This window comes from Triticum urartu, chromosome 1A (assembly GCF_056163025.1).
Source record: "Triticum urartu cultivar PI428250 chromosome 1A, HENAU_Tu73, whole genome shotgun sequence".
In the NCBI taxonomy this organism is placed as follows: domain Eukaryota; kingdom Viridiplantae; phylum Streptophyta; class Magnoliopsida; order Poales; family Poaceae; genus Triticum; species Triticum urartu.
This window is the reverse complement of record NC_141873.1, coordinates 178034064-178052428: the sequence shown is the minus strand read 5'-3', so window position 1 is coordinate 178052428 and position 18365 is coordinate 178034064.

Sequence of the window (18365 nt, the reverse complement as noted above, 5' to 3'; positions counted from 1 at the left end):
GTTTAACAACCACCATGATAGTTAAATAAAAATGTATTCCTTTGTAGTAGGGAAAAATTGGCTTTACGCAAAATTGTAACCATAGAGCTTTCCACCAGCCAAATATGCATGTAGTATAGCCTTATTATTTCATTGCTCTCTATGTGTTACATTGCCAGCATATTCCATGTACTGACCCGTTTGGGGCTCCAACGTTCATGTTGCAGACTTTTCAGACGACGAGTAAGGTGCCTTTAGGTCATGGTTCTATACTCAGTGATGCCGTTGGAGTTGATGGACTCACTTATCTTCCAAGCCTTCCGTTGTTATCGTTATTAGATGGCCTTAAGCCATATTTACTGTAATAAGTTCTCTTTTGAGACACTCGATGTAATAAGTGTGTGATTGCTACTCTATTATAAATCCTTCAAGTACTGTGTGGTGTCAGCATTACTGATCCAGGGATGACACCGGAGCACAGAGATTGGACCATTTGAGGTCTGGTCGCTACAGTTACCTCAACGGGGATATGCACATCCCCAATAGTAAGAATAACATATTTCTTCTTGACAGTAGGAAGAGGAAATTCAAATCCTCCAAATATAATTGATGGAAATTTTCCAATAGAGTTGATACTATGAACTTGAGGTTGTTTCCTCGGAAAGTGTACCGTATGCTCATTACCATTAACATGAAAAGTGACATTGCCTTCAGTGCAATCAATAACAGCTCGGGAATATCAAGAATAACAAAGTCCATTAAAATAGTAACATTTGCAACTACAACAGGCACATCCTCACAAATACCGACAGGTATAGCAGTTGATTTATCCGCCATTTGCAAAGATATTTCAGTAGGTGTCAACTTATTCAAATCAAGTCTACGATATAAAGAGAGAGGAATAACACTAACACCTGCTCCAAGATCACATAAAGCAGTTTTAACATAGTTTCTTTTAATAGAGCATGGTATAGTGGGTACTCCTGGATGTCCAAGTTTCTTTGGTATTCCACCCTCAAAAGTATAATTAGCAAGCATGGTGGAAATTTCAGCTTCCGGTATCTTTCTTTTATTAGTAACAATATCTTTCATATACTTAGCTTAAGGATTCATTTTAAGCATATCAGTTAATCGCATACGCAAAAACATAGGTCTAATCATTTCAGCAAAGAGCTCAAAATCCTCATTATCCTTTTTCTTGGATGGTTTGGGAGGAAAAGGCATGGGTTTCTGAACCCATGGTTCTCTTTCTTTACCATGTTTCCTAGCAACAAAGTCTTTCTTATCATAATGTTGATTCTTTGATTGTGGGTTATCAAGATCAACAGCAGGTTCAATTTCTATATCATTATCATTACTAGGTTGAGCATCATCATGAACATTTTTATTAACATTATCACTAGTTTCAGGTTCATTACCAAATTGTGTTTCAACATCAGAGATAGAAATATCATTTGGATTCTCAGTTGTTTCAGTAATAGGTTCACTAGAAGCATGCAAAGTCCTGTCATTTTTCTTTTTCTTCCTTTTAGAACAACTAGGTGCATCTACATTATTTCTCTAAGAATCTTGCTCAATTCTCTTAGGATGGCCTTCAGGATACAAAGGTTCCTGAGTCATTTTACCACCTCTAGTCATAACTCTGACAGTGTTGTCATTATTCTTACTATTCAATTCATTGAGCAAATCATTTTGAGCCTTAAGTACTTGTTCTACTTGAGTGGTAACCACAGAAGCATGTTTACTAATAAGTTTAAGTTCACCTTTATCATTAGCCATATAATCACCCAAGTGTTCAAGCATATTTGAATTGTATTTCAATTGTCTACCAAAATAAGAATTAAAATCTTCTTTCTTAGCCACAAATTTATCAAACTCATCTAAGCATGGGCTAGCAAACTTAGTAAATGGGATTTCAGCTTTGTCATATCTATAGAGAGAATTTACCTTTACTACCTGTGTCGGGTTATCAAGTCCTTGAGTTTCTTCAATAGGTAATGGATTAAGATCATATGTTTCTTCAATAGGTGGTAAATTAAGACCATGTATTTCTTCAATAGGAGGTAAATTCTTAACATCTTCAGCTTTAATACCTTTTTCTTTCATAGATTTCTTTGCCTCTTGCATATCTTCAGGACTGATAAATAGAATACCTCTCTTCTTCGGAGTTGGTTTAGGAATAGGCTCAGAAACTGGCTCAGGAGGTGTCCAATTATTTTCATTTGTCAACATATTATTTAATAGAATTTTAGGTTCATCCGGCATTCCTTCCCTGAAAACAGAACCAGCACAACTATCCAGGTAATCTCTGGAGGCATCGGTTAGTCCATTATAAAAGATATCAAGTATTTCATTTTTCTTAAGAGGATGATCAGGCAAAGCATTAAGTAACTTGAGAAGCCTCCCCCAAGCTTGTGGGAGACTCTCTTCTTCAATTTGCTCAAAATTATATATATCCCTCAAAGCAGCTTGTTTCTTATGAGCAGGGAAATATTTAGCAGAGAAGTAATAAATCATATCCTGGGGACTACGCACACAGCCAGGATCAAGAGAATTAAACCATATCTTAGCATCACCCTATTATGAGAACGGAAATATTTTAAGGATATAAAAGTAATGAGTTCTCTCATCATTAGTGAACAGGGTAGCTATATCATTTAATTTAGTAAGATGTGCCACAATAGTTTCAGATTCATGGCCATGAAAAGGATCAGATTCATCCAAAGTAATTATATCAGGATCAACAGAGAATTCGTAATCCTTATCAGTAACACAGATAGGTGAAGTAGCAAAAGCAGGGTCAGGTTTCATTCTAGCATTAAGAGATTGTTGCTTCCATTTAGCTAATAACCTCTTGAGTTCGTATCTATCTTTGCAAGCTAAAATATCTAAAGAAGCTTCTTTATCAAAAACATAACCCTTAGGAATAACAGGCAAGTCTTCATCATCACTTTCATCAGTATTATCAGATTCAATATTTTCACTCTCTCTAACCCTAGCAAGTTGTTCATCAAGAAATTCACTAAGTGGCATAGTAGTATCAAGCATTGAAGTAGTTTCATCATAAGTATCATGCATGGCAGAAGTGGCACCATCAATAACATGCGACATATCAGAACGAATAGCAGAAGCAGGTTTAGGTGTCACAAGCTTTCTCAAAACAGAAGGTGAATCAAGTGCAGAGCTAGATGGCAGTTCCTTACCTCCCCTCGTAGTTGAGGGATAAATCTTGGTTGTTGGATCTCTCAAGTTCTTCATAATGATAAGCAGATATAAATCCCAAGTGACTCAAAGAATAGAGCTATGCTACCCGGCAATGGCGACAGAAAATAGTCTTGATAACCCACAAGTATAGGGGATCACAACAGTTTTCGAGGGTAGAGTATTCAACCCAAATTTATTGACTCGACGCAAGGGGAGCCAAAGAATACTCAAGTATTAGCAGCTGAGTTGTCAATTCAACCACACCTGGAAACTTAATACCCGCAGCAAAGTGTTTAGTAGCAAAGTAATATGATAGTAGTGGTAACGGTAGCAAAAGGTAATGATAGCAAAAGTAATGTTTTTGGTATCTTTTAGTGATGATAGCAATAGCAACGGAAAAGTAAATAAGCGAAGAACAATATATGGAAAGCTCGTAGGCAATGGATCAGTGATGGAGAATTATGCCGGATGCGGTTCATCATGTAAGAGTCATAACCTAGGGTGACACAAAACTAGCTCCAGTTCATTGATGTAATGTAGGCATGTATTCCGAATATAGTCATACGTGCTTATGGAAAAGAACTTGCATGACATATTTTGTCCTACCCTCCCGTGGCAGCGGGGTCCTAACAGAAACTAAGGGATATTAAGGCCTCCTTTTAATAGAGTACCGGAACAAAGCATTAACACATAGTGAATACATGAACTCCTCAAACTACAGTCATCACCGGTAAGTATCCCGATTATTGTCACTTCGGGGTTAATGGATCATAACACATAATAGGTGAATATAGACTTGCAAGATAGGATCAAGAACTCTCGTATATTGATGACAACATAATAGGTTCAAATCTGAAATCATGGCACTCGGGCCCTAGTGACAAGCATTAAGCATAGCAACGTCATAGCAACATCAATCTCAGAACATAGTGGATACTAGGGATCAAACCCTAATAAAACTAACTCGATTACATGATAGATCCCATCCAACCCATCACCGTCCAGCAAGCCTATGATGGAATTACTCACGCACGGCAGTGAGCATCATGAAATTGGTGATGGAGGATGGTTGATGATGACGATGGCGACGGATTCCCCTCTCCGGAGCCCCGAACGGGCTCCAAATCAGCCCTCCCGAGAGGTTTTAGGGCTTGGAGGTGGCTCCGTATCATAAAACACGATGATTTCTTATCCTTGATTTTTTCTCCCCGAAATAAAATATATAGAGTTGGGGTTGAGGTCGGAGGAGCTCCAGGGGGGCCACGAGGTTGGGGGCGCGCCCCCCACCCTCATGTACAGGTGGTGGGCCCCCTGGTCTTCATCTTTTGCAGGTATTTTTTATATTTTCCGAATAGATGTTTCGTGAAGTTTCAGGTCATTCCGAGAACTTGTGTTTCTGCACATAAATAACACCATGGTAATTCTACTGAAAACAGCGTCAGTCCGGATTAGTTCCATTCAAGTCATGCAAGTTAGAGTCCAAAACAAGGGCAAAAGTGTTTGGAAAAGTAGATACGACGGAGACGTATCACAAAACCAAAACTGTGAGTATGAATATAGATTCAAGAGGATGAGTTTGGCTGCATATTTGAGGATCCCGGAGACTCGATCATTCTTCTATGATGGTGATCCTATACCTTGGAAGATGTAAGACAAGCCTACACCATCAACAACTCCTTCATCACCACCTCTGAGGAAGGAAACATAAACACATGGGTATGGGCTCTCCCCTTGGCAACTGCCAAGCTTGGGGGAGTGCCCCGGTATCGTATCACCGTCACTTTTATCTTTATTGTTTTTCTTAGTTTGATCCTTTTGATAATATCTTGATCTAGTAGAATAAAGTTTTAGTATGATCTAGTTGTGAGTTTGCTTTATGATCTTCGTATGTAATCGAGTCCGTGAGCTATATATAATAAAGTTTAGTGTTGAATCAAGGGCTTGATTATTTTGCTATGATCTTGAGGGAATAAAATAAAAGAGAAGAAATAAAAAGAAATAAAGAGATCATATGGATCTTATGGAGAGTAATGAGCTCACATATAAGGAGTATGATGAATAAAAGTTGTTGAGAGTTGACAAACATAGTTTTGGTCATCGTTGCAATTAATAGGAAGTAATAAAGAAAGAGAGGTTCACATATAAATACACTATCTTGGACATCTTTTATAATTGTGAGCACTCATTAAAATATGACATGCTAAAGAGTTGACGTTGGACAAGGAAGACAATGTAATGGGTTATGTTTTCTTACATCTGAGATAAATTATATTGTCATGGATCATCCAACATGTTGAGCTTGCCTTTCTCTCTCTTGCTATGTAATTTCTTTGCACCATGTAGAGATACTACTTGTGCTTCCAAATATCCCTAAACCCATTTTTGCCATGAGATTCCACCATATCTACCTATGGATTGAGTAAGATCCATCAAGTAAGTTGTCATCGGTTCAAGCAATAAAAAATGCTCTATAAATATGTATGACTTATTAGTGTGAAGAAAATAAGCTTTATACGATCTTGTGATATGGAAGAAATAAAAGTGACGGACTGCATAATAAAGGTCCATATCACAAGTGGAAATATAAAGTGACGTTCTTTTGCATTAATATTTCGTGCATCCAACCATCAAAGCGCATGACAACCTCTGCTTCCCTCTGCGAAGGGCCTATCTAGGGCTCTGGCGGAGCTGTTCTGCTATATATAAAAAAGCGCATGTTTCAGAATATATAAAAAAGTATTGGGAGAAAGAAGTACCAGAGGGGGCCACCCACCGTCCATGAGGGTGGGGGCGCGCCCTACCCCCCTGGGCGCGCCCCCTGCCTCGTGGGCCCCCCGGTGGCCCTCTGATGCCCATCCTCTGCTATATGAGGTCTTTCATCCGAGAAAAAAATCATAAGCTAGCTCACGGGATGAAACTCCGCCGCCACGAGGCAGAACCTTGGCGGAACCAATCTAGGACTCTGGCGGAGCTGTTCTGCTGGGGAAACTTCCCTCCGGGAGGGGGAAATCATCACCATCGTCATCACCAACGATCCTCTCATCGGGAGGGGGTCAATCTCTATCAACATCTTCACTAGCACCATCTCATCTCAAACCCTAGTTCATCTCTTGTATCCAATCTTTGTATCCAAACCTCAGATTCGTGCCTGTGGGTTGCTAGTAGTGTTGATTACTCCTTGTAGTTGATGCTAGTTGGTTTATTTGATGGAAGATCATATGTTCAGATCCATTATGCATATTAATACCCCTCTAATTATGAACATGAATATGCTTTGTGACTAGTTATGTCTGTTCCTGAGGACATGGGAGAAGTCTTGCTATAAGTAGTCATGTGAATTTGGTAATCGTTTGATTTTTTGATGAGATGTATGTTGTCATCCGTCTAGTGGTGTCATGTGAACGTCGACTACATGACACTTCACCATTGTTTGGGCCTAGAGGGAGGCATTCGGAAGTAATAAGTAGATGATGGGTTGCTAGAGTGATAGAAGCTTAAACCCTAGTTTATGTGTTGCTTCGTAAGGGGCTGATTTGGATCCATATGTTTCATGCTATGGTTAGGTTTACCTTAATACTTCTATTGTAGTTCCGGATGCTTGCAATGGGGGTTAATCATAAGTGGGATGCTTGTCCAAGTAAGGACAATACCCAAGCACCGGTCCACCCACATATCAAAATATCAAAGTACCAAACGCGAATCATATGAACGTGATGAAAACTAGCTTGACGATAATTCCCATGTGTCCTCGGGAGCGCTTTCCTTCATAAAAGAGTTTGTCCAGGCTTGTACTTTTCTACAAAAAGGATCGGGCCATCTTGCTGCACCTTATTTACTTTTATTACTTGCTACTCATTACAAATTACCTTATCACAAAACTATCTGTTACCGATAATTTCAGTGCTTGCAGAGAGTACCTTACTGAAAATTGCTTATCATTTCCTTCTGCTCCTCGTTGGGTTCGACACTCTTACTTATCAAAAAGGCTACGATAGATCCCCTACACTTGTGGGTCATCAACTCCCACTTAGATAGACATCCCTCTAGTGATCTAAATGATCATGTGATCCATATCAACTAAACCATGTCCGATCATCACGTGAGATGGAGTAGTTTTCAATGGTGAACATAACTATGTTGATCATATCCACTATATGATTCACGTTCGACCTTTCGGTCTCAGTGTTCGGAGGCCATATCTGCATATGCTAGGCTCGTCAAATTTAACTCGAGTATTCTACATGTGCAAAACTGGCTTGCACCCATTGTATGTGAACGTAGATCTTATCACACCCAATCATCACGTGGTGTCTCTGCACGAAGAGCTGTCGCAATGGTGCATACCCAGGGAGAACACGTATACCTTGAAATTTTAGTAAGGGATCATATCATAATGCTACCGTCGTACTAAGCAAAATAAGATGCATAAAAGATAAACATCACATGCATTCAAAATATGTGACATGATATGGCCATCATCATCTCGTGCCTTAGATCTCCATCTCCAAAGTACCGTCATGATCTCCATTGTCACCGGCATGACACCATGATCTCCATCACCTTGATCTCTATCAACATGTCGTCACATGGTCATCTCGCCAACTATTGCTCTTGCAACTATTGCTATCACATAGCGATAAAGTAAAGCAATTATATGGCGCTTGCATCTTATGCAATAAAGAGACAACCATAAGGCTCCTGCCAGTTGCCGATAACTTTAGCAAAACATGATCATCTCATACAACAATTTATATCTCATCACGTCTTGACCATATCACATCACAACATGCCTTGCAAAAACAAGTTAGACGTCCTCTACTTTGTTGTTGCAAGTTTTACGTGGCTACACGGGCTTCTAGCAAGAATCGTTCTTACCTACGCATCAAAACCACAATGATTTTTCATCAAGTGTGTTGTTTTAACCTTCAACAAGGACCGGGCGTAGTTAAACTCGATTCAACTAAAGTTGTAGAAACAGACACCCGCCAGCCACCTGTGTGCAAAGCACGTCGGTAGAACCAGTCTCATGAACGCGGTCATGTAATGTCGGTCCAGGCAGATTCATCCAACAATACTGCCGAATCAAAGTAAGACGTTGCTAGTAAGCAGTATGAATATTATCGCCCAGAACTCTTTTTGTTCTACTTGTGCATATAACATCTACGCATAGACCTCGCTCGGATGCCACTGTTGGGGAACGTAGTATTTCAAAAACAATTCCTACAATCACACAAGATCTATCTAGGAGATGCATAGTAACGAGAGGGTTGAGTGTGTCCACGTACCCTCGTAGACCTAAAGTGGAAGCGTTTAGTAACGCGGTTGATGTAGTCGAACGTCTTCACGATCCAACCGATCCAAGTACTGAACGTACGACACCTCTGTGTTCAGCACACGTTCAGCTCGATGACGTCCCTCAAACTCTTGATCCAGTTGAGGACGAGGGAGAGTTCCGTCAGCACGACGGTGTGGTGACGGTGATGATGAAGTTACCGGCGCAGGGCTTCGCCTAAGCACTACGACGATATGACCGAGGTGTGTAACTATGGAGGGGGGCACCGCACACGGCTAAGACAAATCTTGGAGTGCCTTTGGGGTGCCCCCTGCCCACGTATATAAAGGAGGGAGGGAGATGCCGGCCCTCCTAGGGGCACGCCAAGTGTAGGGAGTCCTACTAGGACTCCCAAATCCTAGTAGGATTCCCTTTCCTTTTCGGAGTAGGAAAGAAGGAAAGGAGGGTGAAGGAAAGGGGGGCCGTGTCCCCACCCCTTGTCCAATTCGGTTTGGGCAGCGGGAGGCACACGCCACCTTGTGGCCCTTCTTCCCTCTCTCCACTAAAGCCCAATAAGGCCCATTAACTTCCCCCAGTGAATTCCCGTAACTCTCCGGTACTCCGAAAATTACCCGAATCACTCGGGACCATTCCGACATCCGAATATAGCCTTCCAATATATCAATATTTACCTCTCGACCATTTCGGGACTCCTTGTCATGTCTGTGATCTCATCCGGAACTCTGAACAAACTTTGGTCATCAAATCACATAACTCATAATACAAATCGTCATCGAACGTTAAGCGTGCGGACCGTACGGGTTCAAGAACTATGTAGACATGACCAAGACACATCTGCAGTCAATAACCAATAGCGGAACCTGGATGCTCATATTGGCTCCTACATATTCTACGAAGATTTTTATCGGTCAAACCACAAAACAACATACTTCATTCCCTTTGTCATCGGTATGTTACATGCCCGAGATTTGATCGTCAGTATCATCATACCTAGTTCAATCTCGTTACTAGCAAGTCTCTTTACTCATTCTGTAATGCATCATCCCGTAACTAACTCATTAGTCACATTGCTTGCAAGGCTTATAGTGATGTGCATTACTGAGAGGGCCCAGAGATACCTCTCCGATACACGGAGTGACAAATCCTAATCTCGATCTATGCTAACTCAACAAACACTATATAAGACACCTGTAGAGCATCTTTATAATCACCTAGTTACGTTGTGACGTTTGATAGAACACAAGGTGTTCCTCCGGTATTCGGGAGTTGCATAATCTCATAGTCAGAGGAATATGTATAAGTCATGAAGAAAGCAATAGCAATAAAACTATACGATCATTATGCTAAGCTAACGGATTGGTCTTGTCCATCACATCATTCTCTAATGATGTGATCCCATTCATCATATGAAAACTCATGTCTATGGTTAGGAAACTTAACCATCTTTGATTAACGAGCTAGTCAAGTAGAGGCATACTAGTGATAGTTTGTTTTGTCTATGTATTCACACATGTACTAAGTTTCCGATTAATACAATTCTAGCATGAATAATAAACATTTATCATGATATAAGGAAATATAAATAACAGCTTTATCATTGCCTCTAGGGCATATTTCCTTCAAGCAACTCATCATACAGCAGCAGCACTGTGTAATTCATCATATACCAGCAGCATCTCATAGCAATTCATCATATAGCAGCAGCAGGAGCCGCTCATAGCAATTCATCATATAGCGGTAGCAGGAGCAGCTCATAGCAATTCATCATATAGCAGCAGCAGGAGTAGCTTATAGCAACTCATCATATAGCAGCAGCAGCTCATAGCAATTCATCATATAGCAGCAGTAGCTCATAGCAATTCATCATATAGCAGCAGCAGGAGCACCTCATAGCAATGCATCATATAGCAACTACAGAATCTGCTCACAGCAATTCATCGTATAGCGGATCAAAATGAAAATTTGGCAAAACATCAGAGGAGATCCTCACCTTGTTGGATGAGCTCATCCTTCAACTGCACCTCAAGGCCACTGCCTAGGAGGAGGGGAGGGGGAATGATGTGCCTTCTAACGGAGTGTGGCATTGGCTGTAGTTGTGTGGCGCCCGTCAGAGTAGTGCGTTGGATGGACCATAGTGGAGCAGCTACTGGAGACCATGAGAATGAGGGGCGGCACCAGAGGGAGGAGCGGCTGGGGAGATTTGGCCCTACCCACTGGCCATGTAGCCTAGCTGGTCAGAGCTGAAGGAAATATGCCCTAGAGGCAATAATAAAGTTACTATTTATTTCCTTATTTCATGATAAATGTTTATTATTCATGCTAGAATTGTATTAAACGGAAACATAATACATGTGTCAATACATAGACAAACAGAGTGTCACTAGTATGCTTCTACTTGACTAGCTCGTTAATCAAAGATGGTTATGTTTCCTAACCATAGACAAAGAGTTGTTATTTGATTAACGGGATCACATCATTAGGAGAATGATGTGATTGACTTGACCCATTCCGTTAGCTTAGCACTCGATCGTTTAGTATGTTGCTATTGCTTTCTTCATGACTTATACATGTTCCTATGACTATGAGATTATGCAACTCTCGTTTGCCGGAGGAACACTTTGTGTGCTACCAAACGTCACAACGTAACTGGGTGATTATAAAGGAACTCTATAGGTGTCTCCAAAGGTAAATGTTGGGTTGGCGTATTTCGAGATTAAGATTTGTCACTCCGATTGTCGGAGAGGTATCTCTGGGCCCTCTCGGTAATGCACATCACATAAGCCTTGCAAGCATTGCAACTAATGAGTTAGTTGCGAGATGATGTATTATGAAATAAGTAAAGAGACTTGCCGGTAACGAGATTGAACTAGGTATTGAGATACCGACGATCGAATCTCGGGCAAGTAACATACCGATGACAAAGGGAACAACGTATGTTATTATGCGGTCTGACCAATAAAGATCTTCGTAGAATATGTGGGAGCCAATATGAGCATCCAGGTTCCGCTATTGCTTATTGACCGGAGACGTGTCTCGGTCATGTCTACAATGTTCTCGAACCCGTAGGGTCCGCACGCTTAAGGTTTCGATGACAGTTATATTATGAGTTTATGAGTTTTGATGTACTGAAGGAGTTCAGAGTCCCGTATGAGATCGGGGACATGACGAGGAGTCTCGAAATGGTCGAGACGTAAAGATCAATATATTGGAAGACTATATTCGGACATCGGAAAGGTTCCGAGTGGTTCGGGTATTTTTTCGGAGTACCGGGGAGTTACGGGAATACGGGGCAAGAAGTATATGGGCCTTATTGGGCTTTAGGGGAGAGGGAGAGGCAGGCCGCGCGCCCCCCAAGGCCTAGTCCAAATTGGACTAGGGGGAGGGGTTGCGCCCCCTCCTTCCTTCTCTTTCCTCTTCCCCTTACTTGTCTCCTACTCCTATTACATGGAAGGACTCCTAGTTGGACTAGGAAAAGGGGAATCCTACTCCCGGTGGGAGTAGGACTCCCCTAGGGCACGCCATAGAGAGGGCCGGCCCTCCCCTCCTCCACTCCTTTATATACGGGGGCAGGGGGCACCCCATAGACACATAAGTTGATCCTCGTGATAGTTTTCTTAGCCGTGTGCGGTGCCCCCTTCCACCATACTCCTCGATAATATTGTAGCGGTGCTTAGGCGAAGCCCTGCAACGGTAGAACATCAAGATCGTCACCACGCCGTCATGCTGACGGAACTCTTCCCCGACACTTTGCTGGATCGGAGTCCGGGGATCGTCATCGAGCTGAACGTGTGTAGAACTCGGAGGTGCCGTGCGTTCGGTACTTGGATCGGTCGAATCGGGAAGACGTACGACTACTTCCTCTACGTTGTGTCAACACTTCCGCTGTCGGTCTACAAGGGTACGTAGATCACACTCTCCCCTCTCGTTGCTATCCATCACCATGATCTTGCGTGTGCGTGTGCGTTTTGAAATTACTACGTTCTCCAATAGTGGCATCCGAGCCTAGGTTTTATGGTTTGATGTTATATGCACGAGTAGAACACAAGTGAGTTGTGGGCGATATAAGTCATACTGCTTACCAGCATGTCATACTTTGGTTCGGCGGTATTGTTGGATGAAGCGGCCCGGACCGACATTACGCGTATGCTTACGCGAGACTGGTTCTACCGCCGTGCTTTGCACACAGGTGGCTGGCGGGTGTCAGTTTCTCCAACTTTAGTTGAACCGAGTGTGGCTACGCCCGGTCCTTGCGAAGGTTAAAACAACACCAACTTGACAAACTATCGTTGTGGTTTTTGATGCGTAGGTAAGATTGGTTCTTGCTTAAGCCCGTAGCAGCCATGTAAAACTTGCAACAAACAAAGTAGAGGACGTCTAACTTGTTTTTGCAGGGCATGTTGTAATGTGATATGGTCAAGGCATGATGCTAAATTTTATTGTATGAGATGATCATGTTTTGTAACCAAGTTATAGGCAACTGGCAGGAGCCATATGGTTGTTGCTTTATTGTACGCAATGCAATCGCCCTGTAATGCTTTACTTTATCACTCAGCGGTAGCGATAGTCGTAGAAGCATAAGATTGGCGAGACGACAACGATGCTACGATGGAGATCACAAGCACAAGATGATGATGTCCATATCATATCACTTATATTGATTGCATGTGATGTTTATCTTTTATGCATCTTATCTTACTTTGATTGACGGTAGCATTATAAGATGATCTCTCACTAAATTTCAAGATAAAAAGTGTTCTCCCTGAGTATGCACCATTGCCAAAGTTCGTCGTGCCCAGACACCACGTGATGATCGGGTGTGATAAGCTCTACGTCCATGCAGAATACTCAGGTTAAACTTGACGAGCCTAGCATATGCAGATATGGCCTCGGAACATTGAGACCGAAAGGTCGAGCGTGAATCATATAGTAGATATGATCAACATAGCGATGTTCACCATTGAAAACTACTCCATTTCACGTGATGATCGGTTATGGTTTAGTTGATTTGGATCATGTGATCACTTAGATGATTAGAGGGATGTCTATCTAAGTGGGAGTTCTTAAGTAATATGATTAATGGAACTTAAATTTATCATGAACTTTGTCCTGGTAGTATTTTGCAAATTATGTTGTAGATCAATAGCTCGCGTTGTTGCTTCCCTGTGTTTATTTTGATATGTTCCTAGAGAAAATTGTGTTGAAAGATATGAGTAGCAATGATGCGGATTGGATCCGTGATCTGTGGTTTATCCTCATTGCTGCACAGAAGAATTATGTCCTTGATGCACCGCTAGGTGACAGACTTATTGCAGGAGCAGATGCAGACGTTATGAACGTTTGGCTACCTCAATATGATGACTACTTGATAGTTTAGTGCGCCATGCTTAACGGCGTAGAATCGGGACTTCAAAGACGTTTTGAACGTCATGGACCATATGAGATGTTCCAGGAGTTGAAGTTAATATTTCAAGCAAATACCCGAGTTGAGAGATATGAAGTCTCCAACAAGTTCTATAGCTAAAAGATGAAGGAGAATCGCTCAACTAGTGAGCATATGCTCAGATTGTCTGGGTACTACAATCACTTGAATCAAATGGGAGTTAATCGTCCAGATAAAATAGTGATTGACAGAATTCTCTAGTCACCCTCACCAAGTTGGTAGAACTTCGTGATGAACTATGATATGCAAGGGATAACGGAAACGATTCCCAAGCTCTTCGTAATGCTGAAATTGACGAAGGTAGAAATCGAGAAAAACATCAAGTGTTGATGGTAGACACGACCACTAGTTTCAAGAAAAGGGCAAAGGGAAAAGGGGGAACTTCAAGAAGAATAGCAAGCAAGTTGCTGCTCAAGTGAAGAAGCCCAAGTCTGGTCCTAAGCCTAAGACTGAGTGCTTCTACTGCAAAGGGACTGGTCACTGGAAGCAGAACTGCCCCAAGTATTTGGCGGATAAGAAGGATGGCAAAGTGAACATAAGTATATTTGATATACATGTTATTGATGTGTACTTTACTAGTGTTTATAGCAACCCCTCAGTATTTGATACTAGTTCAGTTGCTAAGATTAGTAAACTCAAAATGGGAGTTGCAGAATAAACAGAGACTACTTAAGGGTGAAGTGACGATGTGTGTTGGAAGTGGTTCCAAGATTGATATGATCATCATCGCACACTCCCTATAATTTCGGGATTAGTGTAGAACCTAAATAAGTGTTATTTGGTGTTAGCGTTGAGCATGAATATGATTTGATCATGTTTATTGTAATACGGTTATTCATTTAAGTAAGAGAATAAATCGTTGTTCTGTTTACATGAATAAAACCTTATATGGTTACACACCCAATGAAAATAGTTCGTTGGATCTCGATCGTAGTGATACACATAATCATAATATTGAAACCAAAAGATGCAAAGTTAATAATGATAGTGCAACTTATTTGTGGCACTGCCGTTTAGGTCATATTGGTGTAAAGCGCATGAAGAAACTCCATGCTGATGGGCTTTTGGAATCACTTGATTATGAATCAGTTGATGCTTGCGAACCATGCCTCATGGGAAAGATGACTAAGACTCCATTCTTCGGAACAATGGAGCGAGCAACAGATTTGTTGGAAATCATATATACTGATGTATGTGGTCCGATGAATATTGAGGCTCGCGACAGGTATCATTATTTTCTAATCTTCACAGATGATTTGAGCAGATATGAGTATATCTACTTGATGAAACATAAGTCTGAAACATTTGAAAAGTTCAAAGAATTTCAGAGTGAAGTGAAAAATCATCGTAACAAGAAAATAAAGTTTCTACGATCTGATCATAGAGAAGAGTATTTGAGTTACAAGTTTGGCCTTCAATTAAAAACAATGTGAAATATTTTCACTACTCACGGCACCTGGAACACCACAATGTAATGGTGTGTCCGAACATCATAACCGTACTTTATTAGATATGGTGCGATCTATGATGTCTCTTACCGATCTACCACTATCGTTTTGGGGTTATGCATTAGAGACAGCTGCATTCACGTTAAATAGGGCACCATCTAAATCTATTGAGATGACACCGTATGAACTATGGTTTGGCAAGAAACCTAAGCTGTTGTTTCTTAAAGTTTGAGGTTGCAATGCTTATGTGAAAAAGTTTCATCCTGATAAGCTCAAACCCAAATCGGAGAAATATGTCTTCATAGGATACCCAAAGGAGACTGTTGGGTACACCTTCTATCACAGATCCGAAGGCAAGACATTCGTTGCTAAGAATGGATCCTTTCTAGAGAAGGAGTTTCTCTTGAAAGAAGTGAGTGGGAGGAAAGTAGAAAACTTGATAAGGTAATTGTACCTTCTCCCTTATTGGAAAGTAGTTCATCATAGAAATCTGTTCTTGTGACTACTACACCAATTAGTGAGGAAACTAATGATGATGATCATATAACTTCAGATCAAGTTACTACCGAATCTCGTAGGTAAACCAGAGTAAGATCCGCACCAGAGTGGTACGGTAATCCTGTTCTAGAAATCATGCTACTAGATCATGATGAACCTACGAACTATGAAGAAGCGATGGTGAGCCCAGATTCCGCAAAATGGCTTGAAGCCATGAAATCTGAGATGGGATTCATGTATGAAAACAAAGTATGGACTTTGGTTGACTTGCCCATTGATCGGCAAGCAATTGAAAATAAATGTATCTTCAAGAGGAAGACGGACGCTGATGGTAGTGTTACTATCTACAAAGCTAGAATTGTCGAAAAAGGTTTTCGACAAGTTCAAGGTATTGACTACGATGAGAGTTTCTCACTCGTATCTATGCTTAAGTCTGTCCGAATCATGTTAGCAATTGCCGCCTTTTATGAAATCTGGCAAATGGATAAACAAAACTGCATTCCTTAATGGATTTATTAAAGAAAAATTGTATATGATGCAACCAGAAGGTTTTGTCAATCCTAAAGGTACTAACAAAATATGCAAGCTCCAGCGATCCATCTATGGACTGGTGCAAGCATCTCGGAATTGGAATATACGATTTGATAAGTTGATCAAAGCATATAGTTTTATACAGACTTGCGGTGAAGCCTGTATTTACAAGAAAGTGAGTGGGAGCACTACAGCATTTCTGATTAGTATATGTGAAAGACATATTGTTGATTGGAGATAATGTAGAATTATTCTGCAAAGCATAAAGGAATATTTGAAAGGAATTTTTTCAAAGAAAGACCTCGGTGAAGCTGCTTACATATTGAGCATCAAGATCTATAGAGATAGATCAAGATGCTTGATAAGTTTTTCAATAAGTATATACCTTGACAAGATTTTGAAGTAGTTCAAAATGGGACAGTCAAAGAAGGAGTTCTTGCCTGTGTTACAAAGGTGTGACGTTGAGTAAGACTCAAAACCCGACCACGGCAGAAGATATATAGAGAGAATGAAAGTCATTCCCTATGCCTCAGCCATAGGTTCTATAAAGTATGCCATCCTGTGTACCAGACCTATTGTATACCCTGCCCTGATTTTGGCAAGGGAGTGTAATAGTGATCTAAGAGTAGATCACTGGACAGCGGTCAAAATTATCCTTAGTGGAATAAGGATATGTTTCTCAATTATGGACATGACAAAAAGGTTCGTCGTAAAGGGTTACGTTGATGCAAATTTTGACACTGATCTAGATGACTCTAAGTCTCAATCTGGATACATATTGAAAGTGGGAGCAATTAGCTATAGTAGCTCCATGCAGAGAATTGTTAACATAGAAATTTGCAAAATACATATGGATCTGAATATGGCAGACCCGTTGACTAAACTTCTCTCACAGGCAAAACATGATCACACCTTAGTACTCTTTGGGTGTTAATCACATTGCGATGTGAACTAGATTATTGACTCTAGTAAACCCTTTGAGTGTTGGTCACATAATGATGTGAACTATTGATGTTAAATCACATGGCTATGTGAACTAGATTATTTACTCTAGTGCAAGTGGGAGACTGAAGGAAATATGCCCTAGAGGCAATAATAAAGTTATTATTTATTTCCTTATTTCATGATAAATGTTTATTATTCATGCTAGAATTGTATTAAACGGAAACATAATACATGTGTGAATACATAGACAAATAGAGTGTCGTGCCTCTACTTGACTAGCTCGTTAATCAAAGATGATTATGTTTCCTAACCATAGACAAAGAGTTGTTATTTGATTAACAGGATCACATCATTAGGAGAATGATGTGATTGACTTGATCCATTCCATTAGCTTAGCACTCGATCGTTTAGTATGTTGCTATTTCTTTCTTCATGACTTATACATGTCCCTATGACTATGAGATTATGCAACTCCCGTTTGCCGGAGGAACACTTTGTGTGCTACCAAACGTCACAACATAACTGGGTGATTATAAAGGAGCTCTACAGGTGTCTCCAAAGGTAAATGTTGGGTTGGCGTATTTCGAGATTAGGATTTGTCACTCCGATTGTCGGAGAGGTATCTCTGGGCCCTCTCGGTAATGCACATCACATAAGCCTTGCAAGCATTGCAACTAATGAGTTAGTTGCGAGATGATGTATTATGAAACGAGTAAAGAGACTTGCCGGTAACGAGATTGAACTAGGTATTGAGATACCGACGATCGAATCTTGGGCAAGTAACATACCGATGACAAAGGGAACAACGTATGTTGTTATGCGGTCTGACCGATAAAGATCTTCGTAGAATATGTGGGAGCCAATATGAGCATCCAGGTTCCGCTATTGGTTATTGACCGGAGATGTGTCTCGGTCATGTCTACAATGTTCTCGAACCCGTAGGGTCCGCACGCTTAAGGTTTCGATGACAGTTATATTATGAGTTTATGAGTTTTGATGTACCGAAGGAGTTCGGAGTCCCGTATGA